At 44.9% G+C, this 18,806-nt stretch overlaps 1 protein-coding gene across 1 annotated transcript in view; it reads right to left on the reverse strand.

Moving 5' to 3' along the window:
- LOC144783434 (contactin-3-like) overlaps window positions 1–18,806 on the reverse strand; it is a 206,584-nt gene that overhangs the window by 66,462 nt on the left and 121,316 nt on the right. The gene's annotated exons all lie outside the window — the stretch shown is intronic.

The raw sequence follows: 18,806 nt of genomic DNA on the forward strand, positions 1-18,806 counted from the left end.
TAAGCAATAGTATAGTATAGTATAAATCTTTATTGTTTAAGTTATTTAAAACCATAACAATATCATAAAACAAATATAATGTCCCTACAAAAGTATTAAAAAATGTTTAAAAACAAGAACAAGCATGTTAACTTATATAATGCCAATAGAGTCCTTCTCATGATGTCAATTTAAACTTTATACATAGTTCTTCAACTTCGTATTGTTATTGATTTCAATTTATAACACATAAAACTTTCCTCCCTCTTTTTTTTTCATTTTTACATTTCTTGTAAATTGACCATAAAATTCTAACCATTATTGTTTAGGAAGTACCACATAGTTTGTCTCATAATACAGTAAGAATTTTATTATTTTACAAGTCAGCTGAGGGTCTCTCGTGCCGAGTCCTCTAACAATTGCACCTCTACACGTTCGAATACCTCTGTCATTAAAAGCCTTTTTTAGTAATACCATGCGTTGCATTTTTAAAGTGGGACAGACACATATTAGGTGGATAATGTCTTGCCAGGCTTCACCACATAAACCACAAGATTTGACGCCACTATATTTCCACGACGGTTGTTCTGCCAGGCTTGGTAATACCCCAAATCTCATTACCATTAACTTGAGTTTCAAGTGGGGCGAGTATGTTGCTCCGAGGTATTCCGCCGGTCGAAGTGATGTATAGGATTGCAGAATCATCCAGCTGTGAGATCTTTTTGATAGAACCTTTGTCTGCCAATAATTTTTGCCGCCTTGTTTATTATGCTACGGAAGATTTGGAATGAAGGGTTCTTCGTCCATAGATCCCTCGTCTCGGTGTCATCTAATGCCTTTTTCAAAAAGTTACCGTAGCCTGAGTTTGGATCCTCCTGGGCTTGCCACAAGGTATCATTTAGCAGATTAGATCGATTCTGCCATAATTTATACCATGTTTTGATTGCTGCGTATTTTCTCCCAATTTCCTGCTTGATGAGGCCAAATTCAAGTCGGACCTGTGCCGGGGATGCTGACTGGGGTAATCTAAAGCCTTTTTTACAGGCCTTTATTTGGATTCTAAGTTTTAACCATTTTTTTTATTTAACACAATGGTTCTATACGTGATTGATGGTAGTAACTTTGCAGCCATCACAGAGATTAATGGCGTGAATGAGGGACCATATAGCTTCTTATCTATAGCGCAGAAGGCATACATATTTCCGTTTCCTTTTTTTTCAAGATATTGTTTCTGAGATAGAAAATTCAGACTTTTGTCGATGTATACCCCCAAGTACTTATAGGTTTTTACTATCCCAAGGCGTTTTTCTCCTATTTTAAAATGATACTGATGCCGTGTGCAGTTCGTGAACGACATAGTTTTTGTTTTGGTCTCGTTAATCTCCAGTGCGTTAGTATTGGCAAACATCAATAGTTCATTAAGTGCTCTTTGTAGGCCTACTCGGGTCAGGCTAAACAAAACGATATCATCTACATAACAGAGATGCGTTATGGGCAGTATTCCCAAACGCGGCGGGTGTGCATTTGCTTGATCCAATCGAGGTGAGAGGTCGGCCATAAAAAGGTTGAATAATTGGGGGCTAGTACACAGCCTTGCTTTAATCCAATCTCAGTTGGTATTTTTTTGGATAATTTAAAACCATTCGCCATTTTTACATGGACCCAAGTATGCGTGTAAAGTTGTATGATGGGACGTAATATTGTTTCCGGAAGCCCCAGGTTATGTAATTTGGTCCATAATAGCCCGCGATTCACTCAATCAAATGCCGATTTAAAGTCTATAAAACACACTTGTAGTGATCTTCGCTGGCATTTGCATTTATCGGCTATTGTAGAGAGCTAAAATATTTGATGTGGTGCCACAGCCTTTAAGAAATCCAGTTTGGTTTAATGGAATCAGGACATTTGTATTAGACCATTCCACCAGGTCCTCCAGGATTAGTGTGGCAAAGTATTTCGCTTCCACGTCCATGAGTGCAATTAACCGATAATTTGCCGGATCTGCCCTGTCACCCCCCTTGTAGATCGGATTAATGATTGACCCCTTGCAGTTTGAGGGAAGGGCATTTGTTAAGGTGATTTCATTATAAAGACCTAGTAGCGATTTCGCCCAGTAATCTGGATCTGTCCTAAATATGGCCTGAGGGATGCCATTTGGACCTGGGGAGCCATCATTATGACCCTTTTTTAGTATTCTTGCAATATCTTCTAATGCATGGTATTGACATTCCTGGGCTATGGTAATGCCACGATCTAACGATCCTGGAGGATTCTTCCCTGTATATACTGCGATTAAGGCCTTGCTGCTCACAGTAATTGACTTCTTCGTGGATGTTATATGATCTTCAAATATTTTACTTAGATGGCCTGCCCATGCATTCTCTGATACAGAGGCGTTGTTGATCACTTTTTTTGATCTGGTCTGATTATTGACTTGTTCCCAAAACAGCCTATTATTTGCTTGTTTGGCACTAGAAAGTAATTCCGTCCTGAGGCTTTCCTGTTGTACTTTGTGATCCTTCCAGATTTTTATTTTATACTGCCTCTTGGTGGTCTTTATATCCGCCATGTATTCTTTGGGATTTTCTGTGTATTGTTTTTCCTCACCATCTTCCTCAGTTCTTTTCTTAACAAGTAGGCTTTCCTAGACATATCTGTTTCGGGCTTGAGCCTGCTAGTCTGTGCATAATTAATTTTTGGTGCCTGAAGCAATAGTGTTTTCGCAAAAATAGACCAGCACTCTACTGTGTTTTTGGCTGTTGTATTCTTGGTTTCAACGATTTCTTTTGCTAATGCTGATAGTTCAGGTAGGGTTTCTGCTGACCATCGAATTCTTTTGAGGTTTGTTGTGGTCAACTGACCCAACTCAACAGGCGCCGCACTGTGTTTTATTTTTTTTTAATTTTTTTTTTAAACCTTTATTGTACAGAAAGTGCTCACAAATACGGGCCTACAACCCAGCGGGCTGGCCACCACATAGCGAAAGCATAATTAGCAGTACAAAAGTACCCACAGGATATGACAACACGAACACAGGAGACATAGGCCGAAAGCCATAGAGCAACCAGCAGGGACAGGACACTTGAAGGACTGGACTTTTAACAGTACCAGCGGTGCCAGGGAACAACACCTATAACCTTCATGGGATACCTGTTTCGGCGCACAAACTGCAGAGACACGGGACACTTCCTTCGGCGTCAAAGATCAGCGTTTATTACTGCAGGGAAACAAGAGTCATAAGAAGTACATAGGCATGTAGGTTCTGCGAGTCTGCTTCAAATTGCATATGTAGGTCGCTCTCTTTTATACAAAATGTTGCCTTTGCACAACACGTGAACAAAAGGTTACAATTCAGTTCCCACAGTAGAACTTCAAATGGGTCGCTTTCATGTGTTCAGAATCCCGGAACATAATTACAGTAGCAATGTCGGTTCCCAACTGTAAAAGCACATCTTCCCACCATTAGGCACACCCATTAGAGTTGTAAATGACCAGAAGGAAGAGACAAAGAACAGCTGCAAGGAAGTCAGACAAGTGTAGAGAAAAGAGTGTGAGGGTAATATCGGAAGCATGATCGTAGGATCAAAGAGCTGGATCCATCGCCTGCACGGCTGTCACAATAGACCGGTACAACCAGATTACCCTCAAGCTGGGCCATCTGCCTTCGCTGTGTCATTCCTCCGGCCATAAAGACTCATGAAAGGAATATGCATCTTCCGTAAGGTTTGGGAACTAGAGGGTCAGGGGGCGGACAGTTACCTGCTCGCTGACTACGTGAGGGCAAGAAACAAAATGGATGCCGTATCTAAAATGGAACCCAAGGGTTCAGATGAAGAAACCGTGATATTAGACGAACCCTGGCAGGTAGCGTAGCGAAAATACACACACTTGCCGAACTCGTCATTTACGGTTCGTAGATACCAAACTCGTCCATATTCGGTAATGCCCAGAACGCCGTAATAATTTTTACGGAACCTCAGACGGTCCTTTTGCCCTCATGTAGTCAAGCACTAGTCGGAATCATAATCGATTTCGATACTCATCAGATCATTTAGATGTCGCTGATGCATTATTCTATCCTTCAATGCCTCTTTGGTGACAACGGGCTGTCTTATACACGTCGTAGCACAAAGGCCACATAATGCAGGACCACATTGCACACAAAGACAACATGAGAACAGAAATGCCACAACAACCCCTATGATCATCAGAATTTTCCAACCCCAAGTCGATATCAGACCCCAAAACCATCCCAGAAGCGTCCAATTTCCTTCGTCCACGTGTATGGACTCCGAAATTTTGTGCAACTTAGAGATGGCTTGATAAACCGTTGGAGCGTTATCAGGTATGAATACGCAGCAGCTCGAATGGATGATTTTACAAACCCCACCTCTATCTGCTAGAACGATATCTAGAACCATACGGTTCTGCAACGTCATTAGTCTGTCTGCCTGAAGTTCGGCTGTCAAATTACCAAGGGCATTTGCAGTTATGTTGGCAGTTGATTCTACTACACGAGTTAACTGCCTCAGGTTCCTGCTATTAACCATCGGTCCCCAGAACGGTAGGAAACCCTTAAAGAAGTCTCCCGCTTCTTGTCCGGCAGTATCTTCTTTGCTAACCACACCTCTCACAATTCTAGTTCTGTGGTAATCAGAGGCCACAGTGAAAGTCGGAGGCAAAAGATTCGCAATATAGCAGGTACCCGAGAAGTCATGAGGTAACCACGTATAGGCTCGATCATAACATACAAAGTAGGTACCCTTGGCAGGCAGGAAGACAGGGGAGGAGAGCGTTGGTAAGACATATGTCTCAGTACACGCACTTTCCCCAAACTGAGCTCTCGGATTTCGACTAAGACCTTTCAAGCAGAAATTACCAAGGTGAGGTACAATCCATATCGGTGACGAGCTTTTAAGCTGCCTTTCACCCACTGATAAGCTGTACTCAGCCTCACTTAGTTCTTTATATGCTCGCACCTCTTCCTCTGGGATGAGCGATGCATCAAAAATATCTCTATCTAAGTCTGCAATAGCTCTCGCCAGAGTCTTGTGGTACGGGCCAGGACCAAAGTTTGCTGAGCGTGGTTCTCGATGGGGGTAGGAATCTAGTGCGCTACGGAACATAGTTTGTAATGCTCGAGCTGACCCTTGGGCACTATAAGGCAGAACTAAGTACGGAATACCCTTATCCATGGTATGTGGCATTAACCCACACACCCAACAATTGGTGATGTTTACCACTAACTGATGCTGATGCAAGAGTTGGATAAAAGAGTTGTTTCTGAATTCCGCACGTCTGACTTGTTCGTGTTGAGGCAGAAGATAAAAGGAATGCGGAGAGACAGTAGAAACGAAATACAGATCATGAGATGGAAGAGTAGGTGTAGCAGAAGACAATAAGAATTGGGACCCATAATATACTCCCCCTACCAGTAACATAGATATGGTGAGGAACAGTATGATCACCTGTGAGAAAAACCATTTCGTATGAAACATTTTATGCAATGCAGATCTTTGCGCCAACATTTCCTCTCTTTTCGACAGCTCAGACAATGATGATTCCATCCCCTAACGACCGTCCGCGACGTTCTTGACGCACTTCGTTTTGAGTAGCGATTACCAATTCCCAGGAGTTCCCAGAAATCGATAAAAGAAACCGACCTTGTGTCGATAGCTGCTAAACAGAAAGAAGTACCCGCACGGCCTTACGGCCAACCTGGATGGTAGGTTCTAGCTAAATAATGTTCTAGGCTGTACGATAAAAGGAAAAAGATACACAATATACAATGTCCACTGTGTTCAGAGCAAATGTAAAACCTAGAAACAAAAAAATCTTTTTATTTGTGGCTCGTTCGTGAACGAAGAAAGTATCGGCTGCTTCCAGGGCGAGTCTGATCTTCAAACAGTGGATTGGATGGCAAATGAGTGTTCAATTGTTCAGGCAATTTTTCAGAGTTCTCCAATGGCGATGGCAAAGAAATTGTTCGAGGGGTGTCAGCTATGGACTGAGCTTCGCTGAACGGAACAAAGTGTTGTGGAGTGTCTGTTTCACAAGAAGAAAAACCTCTTTTTACCCAGGTATCAGATGGTAAAGGAAGCGGGACCTTTTTGGTGTGGGTAGCATGGACCCAATTCCTGCGTCCGTGCAGTCGAACCGCCGTCCTCGTAGCTAGCTGCACCTGAAACGGGCCCACGAATCTCGGTTCAAGATTCCGTTTTCGTCCGTAATTCCGGACGAGAAGCCAATCTCCGGGTTGGAGCCGATGACCAGGACCCTCTGTTTGTGACGGCAGAGCCTCAAAGACCTGTTGATGAATCAAACTCAATTTAGCAGTCAGATCATAGAGATAATCAATCAACATAGGGTATTCGACTCTATCAAATTCTTTAGGTCTTGGGACTCCCCATACATTAGCAGGACGGCCGAACACAATCTCGTATGGGCTGAGCCCTACTCGAGAGTGTACAGTTGCCCTGGTCGACAGGAGAGCTAGAGGCAAAGCGTCGGGCCATGATAAACCAGTTGTTGCCTGAATTTTAGCCAATTTTAGTTTTAGGGTGCCATTATATCCTTCCACCAAGCCTGCTGATTGTGGATGATTTGCACTATGAAACTTTTGCACGATCCCTAAACCACGACACACACTCTTCATCACACTTCCAACAAATTCACTTCCGTTGTCCGACCATACGATCCGAGGCATTCCATAGCGAGGAAAATACTCTTTGAGCAAAATTTTTGCCGTGGATAAAGCCGTATTATCCTTAAGGGGGTAGGCCTCAATCCACCTAGAGAATGCACACACCACAACCAACACATACTTCAAGTTATTACATCGGTCCATGTGGATAAAGTCCAACTGGATGACTTCGAAAGGGTATGTAGGAGGGGCAAAATGACCAGGCGGAGTGGGGGTGCCCTTACCAGGATTGTGCATCAAACACACCATACAATTCTTAACCACTCTCTCTGCACACTTAGTAATCCCATCATTCTTCCATACATGAGACAACAACTTGCATATACCTTTCGTGTTGATGTGCGCCGTACCATGAGCCATTGTAACAACAGCGAGCACATACGCATCCGGTAACATCCATCTCTGCTTCTCTGATAAATCAACCCAACATCCATTCTCATCCAATCTTCCCGTGCTCTCTTTCCATTTAGTCCTTTCCGTCTCAGTGGCCTCATTCTGTATTCCTTTCACACTTTCAATTGTGTCTTCACACATACCAGTCTCTGTTGGCCATCTCACTGAGCTCGTAACATACATTCTGTTCGTCAAATCTTTAGCTGTGTCTTTAGCCGTTTCATCCCCAAACGCATTACCACGACCCACATCGTCCGTTACTTTCTGATGCGCACTACATTTGACTATGGCCACCTGTTTAGGCAATGTGAGTGCATCTAAAAGATCATTTACAAGCTGACCATGCTGAATCTTCGTACCATGCGACGTAAAGAATCCTCGCTCCCTCCACAGTCGCCCAAAACTATGTGCCACACCAAACGCATACTGGCTATCTGTAAACACATTCACCCGTTTAACTTTAGCCAACACACACACTCTCGTCAATGCGATCAACTCAGCAGCCTGAGCCGAATTCTGACTTAATCTTGCTCTTTCCACAATCGTTCTCAATGTTACTACAGCATACGCAGTCGTCACATCACCATTCGGCAACTTAAAACAGGAACCATCCACATATAAAGTGCCATCGGGATCTGTCAATGGAGTATCTTTTAAGTCAATACGACCCTTGGTCTCTTCTTCAGTTTTAAGATAACAATCATGTAGTGCTTCACCACTTGACTCCGTATCGATCGGCAGCAATGTTGCTGGATTCAACACATTACATCGTTTTATCCGTATATGACTGGCCAGTAACGTCAACTCATATCCAGACAACCTTGCGCCTGTCAGATGTTGAGTTTTCGTTCGATTCAATAGAGTGTCAACTGCATGCGGAACCATCACCGTAAGCATATTATCCATGACTAGACCTGCGGACTGTCGAATGGACGCCGCAGCTGCCGCTGTTGCCCTCAAACAACTCGGTAAGGCTATAGCTACTGGGTCTAAAGTCGAAGAAAAATAGGCGCATGGGCGTTGCTTGCCGCCAAAAGGTTGTGTCAGAACACTCAACGCGCAACCATCCCTCTCGTGAACGTATAGTGTAAACGGCTTACTGTAGTCAGGAGTGCCCAACACAGGAGCCGAACACAACGCATCACGCAATTCAAAAAAACTTTTCTGACACTCTTCAGACCAAGGCAATGGGGATGGAACATCCTTGCACGTAAGGGCTATCAATGGTTTTGCCAACAATGAAAAATTTGGAATCCATTGTCTGCAATAGGACGTAATACCTAAAAAGGCACGAACATCTCTTTGGCTCTTAGGCACAGTCATTCGGGAAATTGCTGCGATTCTTTCTGGGGTCAACCTTCTCCCTTCTTTTGACAATAAGTGACCTAGATAGGTAACTTCTTGACAACAATACTGTAGCTTTGAAGGCGATACCTTGTGATGTAAGTCATGTAGATAGTGTAATAATGATACCGTAGCCGTTTTGCAAATAGCTTCTGTATCAGCTGCCACTAAAAGATCGTCAACGTATTGAATCAAAGCCGCACCCGTTGGTAAAACAAAGGCATCAAGTTGACCTTTAAGTGCTTGGCTGTAGATTGACGGACTCTCACAGTAGCCCTGTGGAGCGCGTTTTAGCCTAAAACTGCGACCACCTAATGAGAATCCGAATAGGTCTCTGCTCTCCTCTGCAATCGGAATGCTAAAGAAAGCATTTTTTAGATCGATCACCGTGAACCAGGAGGCAGATGCCGGAATCATTGTTAGTAAGGCTGTAATATCGGGAACCACAGGAAATTGTGGACCCACTATTTTATTTACCTCTCTCCAATCTATTACGAAACGATACACAGGAGGTTTAGTTGGGTCAGTTCGTTTCAGAATAGGCAACACAGGGCTATTACACACGTTTCCACGAGTTTCTTCAACAACACCTTTTCCAATGAGATCATGAACGATTGCTAACAGCGCTCGTTCGCCCTCAAGAGAAATACGATATTGAGATAAACGTGGTAACCGTACATTTGGTTTCAATTGAATCACATAAGGTGGAATGTCTAACAGGCCCACATCATTGGGACCTGTGGCCCATAGGGATGCAGGGAGGGAACTCAATTCCGGTGGGAATTTATCGACCGACAAATACATGGGAGAGATCACTCTACGTCCTAATGTAAGTTCCACTCCTTCGGGGGAACAGTACAAAGTTGCATATAGTCGTTTCAACAAATCCAGGCCCAAAAGATTCTCACCACAACCTGTAGATAGAATCAGTGGAGCCGTTAGCTCACGAGGTCCAATCATAAGGGGCAAAGGACCAGAGATTGGGTTGCTAACAGGGGCGCCAGAGAATCCAACGGAAACGTTTGTTAAGCCAGACAAAGGTGCGCCAGGGAGTTTCGAATGCATGATGGAACTTTTCGTCGCACCAGTGTCTAACAGAAAAGGCTCAACTACACCCGATGTAGCCACTGCAACGTAAGGCCCACTCTGATCGACCGGAACTGATACTACTCCCTCTCTTTGTCGTTGGCTGTCCTAGTAATGGTCATTTGCAACAGTTTCATGTTCTACGTAATAATCATCCACATTATACTGTGTAGATCGAACTGACCCCGTATTCCGTTGGTCAAAACAATTATTCGTATCTGATTGATTTTGATGGCGATCAATCTGATTTTGTGGTGAACCACGACCTCTACCTCGTGATGCCTGTTGAGGACCACCACCACGGTTTCCTCGTGTCGACACACCATTCAGATGGTCCCATAAGGCCGGACAATCATATTTTATGTGTCCCTCTCTCCTACAATATGCGCACTGATTATACCCAAGTGAAGATCTATAATCAAAGTTGTCAGAGCGCGGCTGCATCCTATCGGGCTGTGCTCGTGGTCGATACTGCTGTTGTGAATCATTTTGGTTTGATCGTGGAGGATATGCTTGCTGCAATAAAACCTTTGTTTTGAGCTCCTTCGTTTTCTTTTCTACACGATCACTTTCTTCCTTTTCCCTATTCTCATAATACTGGGCCGTTGCTAGTATTTGCGCAGGGGTTGAAACCGCCCACACACTCTCTGAATTCTTCAATTTGTTGCTTAGCTCAGGCAACAAATTCGACACGAACTTGTCAACAAATAACCGCTGGCCTCCCTCAGCGCCCATGTCCTGGCCGCTGTGGTCGACAAACGCGTCCTCAAACCTCGTGAAGAAATCCGAGACACTCTCGTCTTTCTTTTGCTTACAAGCGGATAACTTGTCCCAGTTCACCTTCATCGCTGGCATGAGAGTTTTCATGAGCGTAATTATTTTCTGAGGCAAATCCAAGATCAGCTGGTCAGGCTTAGCCCCACCAACTTGTAATGCATCAGCCGCTATCAGTGCAGCCCAATCACCCCCTAGTTCAACTGCGTGGTCGGCTTGACGAATTTTCGCCCAAACTGGTTGCGGTACAACATTACCGAACAACATGTCGATGTCGGCAAGGTTCATAATAGAAGCTTCCACCAGTTGTGATAACTCCTTATAATAACCAGCCGGATTCTTACGCGGATCGGGCAAGGATTGCTTCACTTGCAAAACTTCCGATCGTTTCCATGGAAGATGTATCCATACCCTTCGAAAATGCGGTAGAACCGGAGGGACAACATTAGCATCACCAGGTACCCAAAGTGGCGGAACCTCTCTCATAGGATACTGACCAGGAACCGCTTTCCAATTCTCAGTGGTATCATCTAATGACACCCGAGAATGCGCTGTGGATCTGAACGCTAATCAGCGTTCCACGGCACATCGTACATCTTCACCTACAATCATACCGTTCGAAAAGTGACTCTGAAGTTCAATTATGTCGAGCGGTACATTATCTACATCATCGTTATACCATTCTTCCCTCAAAAAGTTACACATCTCTTCAAACACGAATCTCTGCGTAGGCTCATTAAACTGACAAAACGTGTCGAAGACCACACGTGGAGTGTAATTAGCAGGATGTCTTATCCACCTATGTGCCATGGTTACTAACGTCTCTTTCTCCCTACCACTAGGGATCTGACTCCGTCTCTGAGGAGTTTCAGATAAATCAGACGAGAATAACGGACCAGAAAGTGGTGAATAAAGGGTAGCAACAGAGTTAGGAACACGCTTACGAACAGAAGGAGAAAGAAAAGCAGGGGCAACAACACTGGAGGTGAAGGAAGGCATAGTAGGAACGGACAAGGTAGTCAGAGTAGCAGAAGCAACAGTCTGCGAAGGTACAGATACAGGGGCAGTAGGAACAAGGACAGGTGGTGGAACAAACGTAGGGTTAACAGCGGGCTGACCCGCAGCCGCTGGAGCAACAAGAGGAACAACAGGAGGAGCTACAGGAGCAGCTACAGGAGCAGTAGCACCCTGTACATAAGGAGGTGGTGATTTCATTAAATACGATAACAAGGAATCCTCCTTCGAGTCTTCTCCTTTCTTTTCTAGACTAGTTGGTAAAACCGGATAACATTTATCTATTTTCATGTGATGCAATCTAGTAGAGATTTCCATTTCCTTTTCTTCTTTTTCCTGTTTACATTCTCGTATAGTTTGCATTATCGGAACGAACCCTTGCTTTTGATCCTTTTTAAGTTGTTTGATTTCTTTCTGCTTGGCCTCTTTACGCCATATCCGAAAAGAATCAAACATAGCTGGCCTAGCTTTCTTTAAAAATAATTTAGCCTCAAGATTGTCTAAAATCGAAAGTTCAAAAGTTCCATGTGGTGGCCATCTAAGGTCACCGTCTTTCTTTGTATAGCGGATCCAGTAATCATTATATATTATAGGACCCACCCCATGTCGACTATAAAGATCATGTATCGGAGTTCCAACTGGAGGTATCGGACACGAGTCCTCCAACCGGGAATCCATTGCGCAACATTTGAAAATACGAAACAAACCACTATGGCTAGGCATCGTGCACACTAACCTAGTATCAAACTTCAAGGATTATCGAAGCAATTAAACCTCGTGAAAGTCAAAACCCTCGGTTTTTGGCAATTGCAACTGTCAAATAATACTAAGAACCAATAAATGCAATGGAACCATGCAATACAACAAAGCCTTAAGGCTACCACAAAGCTCGGAGAGCTAACCACAAAGCCTGAGGAAGCTATTACAAAGCTCGGTGAGCTATTACAACAAAGCCTTAAAAGGCTACAACAAAGCTTTCAAGAAGCTAGAACAACCACTAAGGACTGGGAGCGACCCACAAATACTTAACTCAGAACTTCAATGGCGTCATCAGGAAGGCCCGTCTATCGTCTCGCTTGTACGTAAGGTCTGCACCGGGCGTCGAAGACAGGTCGACAGTCAGGGCATCGGTCCGTCGCAGCCGTCAGGAGGCGGGAATCTTCGCAGGGAAAATCTTTGGGCCACTTATTTCGACAACATGATCGATGAAGCGGGGTGCACCTTCCCTCGGAGATTTCACACGAAGTTCCCCACGATCATCAGGCTTTGGACCGGTACCGCTGAAGTCGCCCCACGTTGGGCGCCAACTGAAGGACTGGACTTTTAACAGTACCAGCGGTGCCAGGGAACAACACCTATAACCTTCATGGGATACCTGTTTCGGCGCACAAACTACAGAGACACGGGACACTTCCTTCGGCGTCAAAGATCAGCGTTTATTACTGCAGGGAAACAAGAGTCATAAGAAGTACATAGGCATGTAGGTTCTGCGAGTCTGCTTCAAATTGCATATGTAGGTCGCTCTCTTTTATACAAAATGTTGCCTTTGCACAACACGTGAACAAAAGGTTACAATTCAGTTCCCACAGTAGAACTTCAAATGGGTCGCTTTCATGTGTTCAGAATCCCGGAACATAATTACAGTAGCAATGTCGGTTCCCAACTGTAAAAGCACATCTTCCCACCATTAGGCACACCCATTAGAGTTGTAAATGACCAGAAGGAAGAGACAAAGAACAGCTGCAGGGAAGTCAGACAAGTGTAGAGAAAAGAGTGTGAGGGTAATATCGGAAGCATGATCGTAGGATCAAAGAGCTGGATCCATCGCCTGCACGGCTGTCACAATAGACCGGTACAACCAGATTACCCTCAAGCTGGGCCATCTGCCTTCGCTGTGTCATTCCTCCGGCCATAAAGACTCATGAAAGGAATATGCATCTTCCGTAAGGTTTGGGAACTAGAGGGTCAGGGGGCGAACAGTTACCTGCTCGCTGACTACGTGAGGGCAAGAAACAAAATGGATGCCGTATCTAAAATGGAACCCAAGGGTTCAGATGAAGAAACCGTGATATTAGACGAACCCTGGCAGGTAGCGTAGCGAAAATACACACACTTGCCGAACTCGTCATTTACGGTTCGTAGATACCAAACTCGTCCATATTCGGTAATGCCCAGAACGCCGTAATAATTTTTACGGAACCTCACACTTGAAGTTTGATTTTCTATTTATGGGAACGGGAAGTACAGGATCATGACGGGCAGTGAGGCAAGCAAAAAAGGGGGGGGCCGTGGTGAGCCACGAACAGGCGATCATAGAAGGTACAGGATAAATCCGACAAGGACTAAACATATTGATAAAAACAATTCCAACGGAAGCACCACTAGGAGAGGCAATTGCGCTCGCCGTCCCGCGCCCACCCACCACAGCTACAACCTGACTTAGCAAACAGACGTAAAAAGAGCCCATCGTATAAATCAATACGTTACACACCCCAATAAAAGGAAAGAGATCCCCCACGAAAGAGGGAGGGGAAGGAAAAAGAAAAAGAAAGGGACTCCTCCTCAAACACGTGCCCCCTGGCGAACGAAACAGGAAAACATCAACCGGCACACAGCAACCATTATAAATCAGCGATAGGAACACGTAGCGAGCCGTAATCACAATAAGACCGGGAGGCCAGTGCATCCGAAACACCCCAGGGGAACACATGACAAGACGGAGTCCCGAGAAAGAGAATACTTAAGAGCCATAGAACAAAAAAAGGGGAAAAAAGGGGGGAAAAAGACCCCCCAAAGTGACAGACCCCCCCACCCACCCGCGAGCCCACCCTGCACCCCTGCAGAAGGCTATGGCCTACCCCCCCAGCAGCGTGCCTGTCGCCCTAATCAGAACCCGAAATATAGAAGAGCAAAGGCAAGACGGAAATATAAGACAAAAAGGAGGGGGGGAAAGGGAAAAAGGGAAAGAAAACGCACGGGAGAGGGCCATAGAACAGGATCAGCAGCGCCCACCCACCCGCCTGAAAAAGGGCAGAGCCCTCGGGAAGTCAAAGAAGCATAAGGATACACTCCAGGAGCACCACAAAGTCAAGCAGATTCATACCGTTACATGCCGATCATCCAACCAGTACAAGACTACCGTACACAGAGGCAAGTTCGTCTCAGCCCTGTCCTTGTTTGTCCAAAGTTGTAGTCGTTCGATTCACCAAGAACCAGACCGCGAAGAACAGAAAGCAAAGAACAGGGAGATAAAACGGCAGTCCAGATAAGATACGTGGAGTAGAACCCGGATGATCCGGAAAAGTCAGAGAACATCGCAAGCAATACAGGCACAATTTCAGGGACAGTTCGAAGAAAGCCGACCCAGCGGGGCCGGCACAGGAGCCAGGGTCGGTCATTCGAGGCGAAGAGAGGCAGAAAGAATCATCGAGTCCAGTCCGGACGGGACCCGGCCCCCGGATCAGTGGCGCAGGAGACAGAACAGGACGATGAAGGGCAGCGGAACTCCGCACACCCACAGAAGCGGCAGTCGCCGGGCCCATGCTACCCAGGATAGTTCCATCCGCACCCAGCAACGGCGAAGCCGCACCCAGTTTAGGGGGCCCGAACTGCCCGAATAGAGGATCCACCTCCAGGGTGACAGCGGGTGCGGCCACAGAAGCTCGCCAGGAGTGTAGGGCGGCAAGGATGTCCGCAAGTGTAGGAAAACCTTTACAGTATCCGGCACCCGGGCCATGCGGCGGGCCTCCAGCGCTCGTCCAGGCCCGGCTGAGACATTCAGGGTCGGCCGCCATCTTGGAAGCCCGGCGGGGCCGCGGCGTCCGTCAACCCCCGTCCGGGCAGCAGCGAGGCAAATGAAGACCAGCCGACCGGCAGCAGGGCACCTCCAGAGCAGGAAGGGGGGCCACCAGAAGAAGGGGGATCGCCGGCCCCCCAGTGCCGCCGGCCCCGTTCTCCGAGTCCGGGCGGAGGGGATCAAAATGGCCGGAACGGAGAACAAAGGGGGAGCAAGCCGAATGTACGGTCAGCCCCGTCAACGAAAGGCAGCGCCTCCACCCAAGGCCACCGGTCCGCCGGAGTCGGCCAGCAAGTCACAGCCGGCCTATACGCACAACGGCCTCTACGACCGCGTCCACTGCGCCATCAAGGGCCGATCATCGTGCTCCGCCCCGTCCGGGCGCCGCCAAGAAGATCCAGGCCAGCCCGCTCCGGAGGCCCCGAAGCGAGCGGGAGCGCCGTTCAGGATCCACGGCACCCAAGGACATCCAGAGCAAAAGGTGAGTGCCTGCAAGGTATCTGAACGCTACAGCATAGCAAAGAGGACTTCCCGGGGCAGGATAACAGCAGGATATATGATAAAAACAGGCAGGCGAACGGAGCTGAGCAAAAACGCGGCCATCTCGGACGCGAGCTTGGCTCCTCCCCCCCACGGTGTTTTTGATAACCTATTTCCAATTCGAATACCTGATATGCATGGTCACTTTGGGTGGAATATTTGATCTTATATTTTGTCACACATGCAAGTAAAGGAAGAGTTGTGATTGTATAATCTAGAATTGACTGCCCGTGAACATCCTGATAGGTCCACCGCGGAGGAGTATCCTCTTTTGTTCGGCCATTTAGGACTCGAAGGCCTAAATGTTCTAGTGTCTGCACCAGCTGTTGCCCCAATAAGTCCCATCTCTTTATTAATGCAGGTGCTTGTGGAGGAACGGACTATTGCTCGTTGCCTGCTATCAGTTGATCATCATCATCTGGTGTATAGATTAATTATGAATTAAAATCGCCAGTGATTATTATGTCCCATTCTGGATTATCAAACCTTATAGAGGCGACTAGCGACATTAGTTTTTTGGATTGTGCCTTTTTTTTCCTTGCATTTGGATGAATGTAAAGATTTATTAAAATTACTGTTGTTTGATTTTTATGCCCCAGTACCATTTTAATTACTTGTTGATCAGATGTCGTACTCGGTAATTGTTCTGTATTAATATTTAGCGCAGTTGATATGTAAGTTGCTAAGCCATCCTTTGGCCTACCATAATTATGTGTTCTGGTTGCCTTTACTTGGTGGAGTGTATAGTTGGCTACATCCTTGCACTCCATCATCCATGTTTCTTGCAGGGTGATGATGTCATAGTGCTCCCAGTATGCTGGGGCTGTATCTTCCTCTAATTCCTTTTTGGCTCCGGCAATGTTCCACGATAGAAATGTCATGGTACTATTGATGGTGCTTTTGCACTTTGTGGCAAGTCATTCCATATTCCGAACATTTAAGGCTGTGGCCATCCAATTCCATTTATTGCCGTCTTGTTGTATTATAGGACTCTCTGTGGCGTCTTTGTCGGGGTTTGTTTTTCCTCTTGCGTTATGGAGTACTGAATAAGCAGGTGCGTTCTGTTGTTGTTTTTTTGGAATGTTTGGCTCAGTTAGTAGGGGTGCGGGATATCGTCTCTTTATTGGTATTGTCATTGTGATACACCAACTTTCAAACTGTTGTCTGGCATTCATTATTAGCGCTACAATGTCTTCATTTTTCCAAGTTGATAATGTTTTTTCCATACTACTATTCTCTTCTTTCTCGAGGAATTCAATTGACAACAGATCAGAGGTAGTCAAATGCTTTAAGGTAGGAATTTCAGCTATTAGTTTTAGTAAATTCCCTCTATTGAGGAGATCTTGTTGCCTCTGAGAAATTTAATGGGGGGTCAATATGATCTGTTTATTACAACTATTTTCTCGATTATTACCGAGATGTATTCCTTTTGGTTCAGCGCGTTGAAGTACCTCTCTTTGACTAGTTCCATGTCTGTCACCTGCCCGCTTGTTGATTTTAATTAAAATGTTTTCGTTGGGTACATCTTCTACCGGAGATATTATGTGGTCCTTCTCAGTAATGCCCTTTGTTTGCACTGGGTTATTTTGATCATCAGTTGATTGATTTATTGGGGTAAGGCCTGATACTTCCCTTTGATTACTTTCATATCTATCTCCTATTTGTGTATTGATTTTAATTCTCAATTTTTCCTTCGACACCTCTTCTTTTAGGATATTTCTTCGCTCCGGTTCTGTAGTGCCTTTTCTTTCAACGGCATTACTCCTAGAACCCAAAGGTCGCTTCTCTTGAGTCTGTTCTACTGTCTTTCTTTGTTTCTTTCCTGAGAGATCCCCATGTGGATTATTGCTCCTGTTTGTATAGTTTTCCTTCTTTTCCATCTCATGTTGGAGAAATCTTTGCTCCCTCTCTGAGCTACCCGTTGTTTGAGCCAGATTATTCCTGCTAGTGGTTGATCGCTTTGCGAGGGTTCGTTTCAATGCACATAAGATTTGATGTTGATTTATCTGCATCATATTACATGATTCTTCTGTTTGTATACTATGACTTAATGATGTCAATTGGGTAAGATCTCCTTGTTGACACTCTTCCTCTACTATAGCTCTTTGATCTATTTGTATACCTTGCATTTCTGGATCTATGTTGACTTTTTTGGTTTCAAAGATAGGGAACCATTTCCTACTGGTACTCATTTCTTGTATTACGTTGGGATTATTCTTTCTGGATTTCCTTGCTCTTTTTCTCTGTCTCTTGGTTTGCCGGCATTTCTCTACCTTGCCTTGGCCTTCTTGTAAAAGCTGCTCACCGTTTACATGGGATGCGTTTTTTACTATGATCCCGAGTCCATCCCTGCTCATCTTTGGTATATCCTTTCCAGAGTTACCCTTAATATAATTGGGACTTTCGATATTAGTACAAATCATTTGAGTTTCTGCCACGGTCGGTGCTTTTGTGTCACTGGTAATAGGGCTTTGTGGGTTTGATTCTGGGATTTTTGTTAGACAGTTTGTTGTTCCCTCCACATCATTAATCTTTTTCCTATCATTTAGAATACTTGTTAGGATCGCTGGAACGTTGCTTCGCTTATCAATTATTGGGCCGCAAACACAATCTTTGCTTAATACTGTTTTTATTTCTCGATCTTCCATTGTTAGATCAGCTAGTGTTTCCAGTTTCGTGTTAATTCCTACGATAAAATACGATGGAAATTCACTAAGCCAGACAAAACAAACTCATTGTAACAAATTTGCAGTATACATTAGTCTCATGAAGCATTAACATTTTCCAGATCCACGGGATCCAGAATATGTCTAGTTTATAAAAGTGTCAGAACACTACATTTAAAGGATATAGGATAACTAATAATATCGGGGAACAGTTACAGTCCTAAAATGTCTTGAAGATGGATGTAGAAAAGAGGTTTTATTGTGTGCCTGGCACTAGACACTTAGAGGCAAATATTAGTTGTTATGGATTTCTGCTGTTGTATATCGATTTGAAAAGCGAGATAAAAGAATGTCAATGCACTATGCTGAAATACATTTGTCTTTCTGGGATAAAGAGGATAAATGGAACAGGTAATGCACGGTTGAGATTAGACACTCATAAAGAGTTGATTAACTACATGAGCTATGCAATAGTCATGTGACCAAATCCTTGGTATCCCAAAGAGTGCAG

Source organism: Lissotriton helveticus, chromosome 9, assembly GCF_964261635.1.
Source record: "Lissotriton helveticus chromosome 9, aLisHel1.1, whole genome shotgun sequence".
NCBI lineage: Eukaryota > Metazoa > Chordata > Amphibia > Caudata > Salamandridae > Lissotriton > Lissotriton helveticus.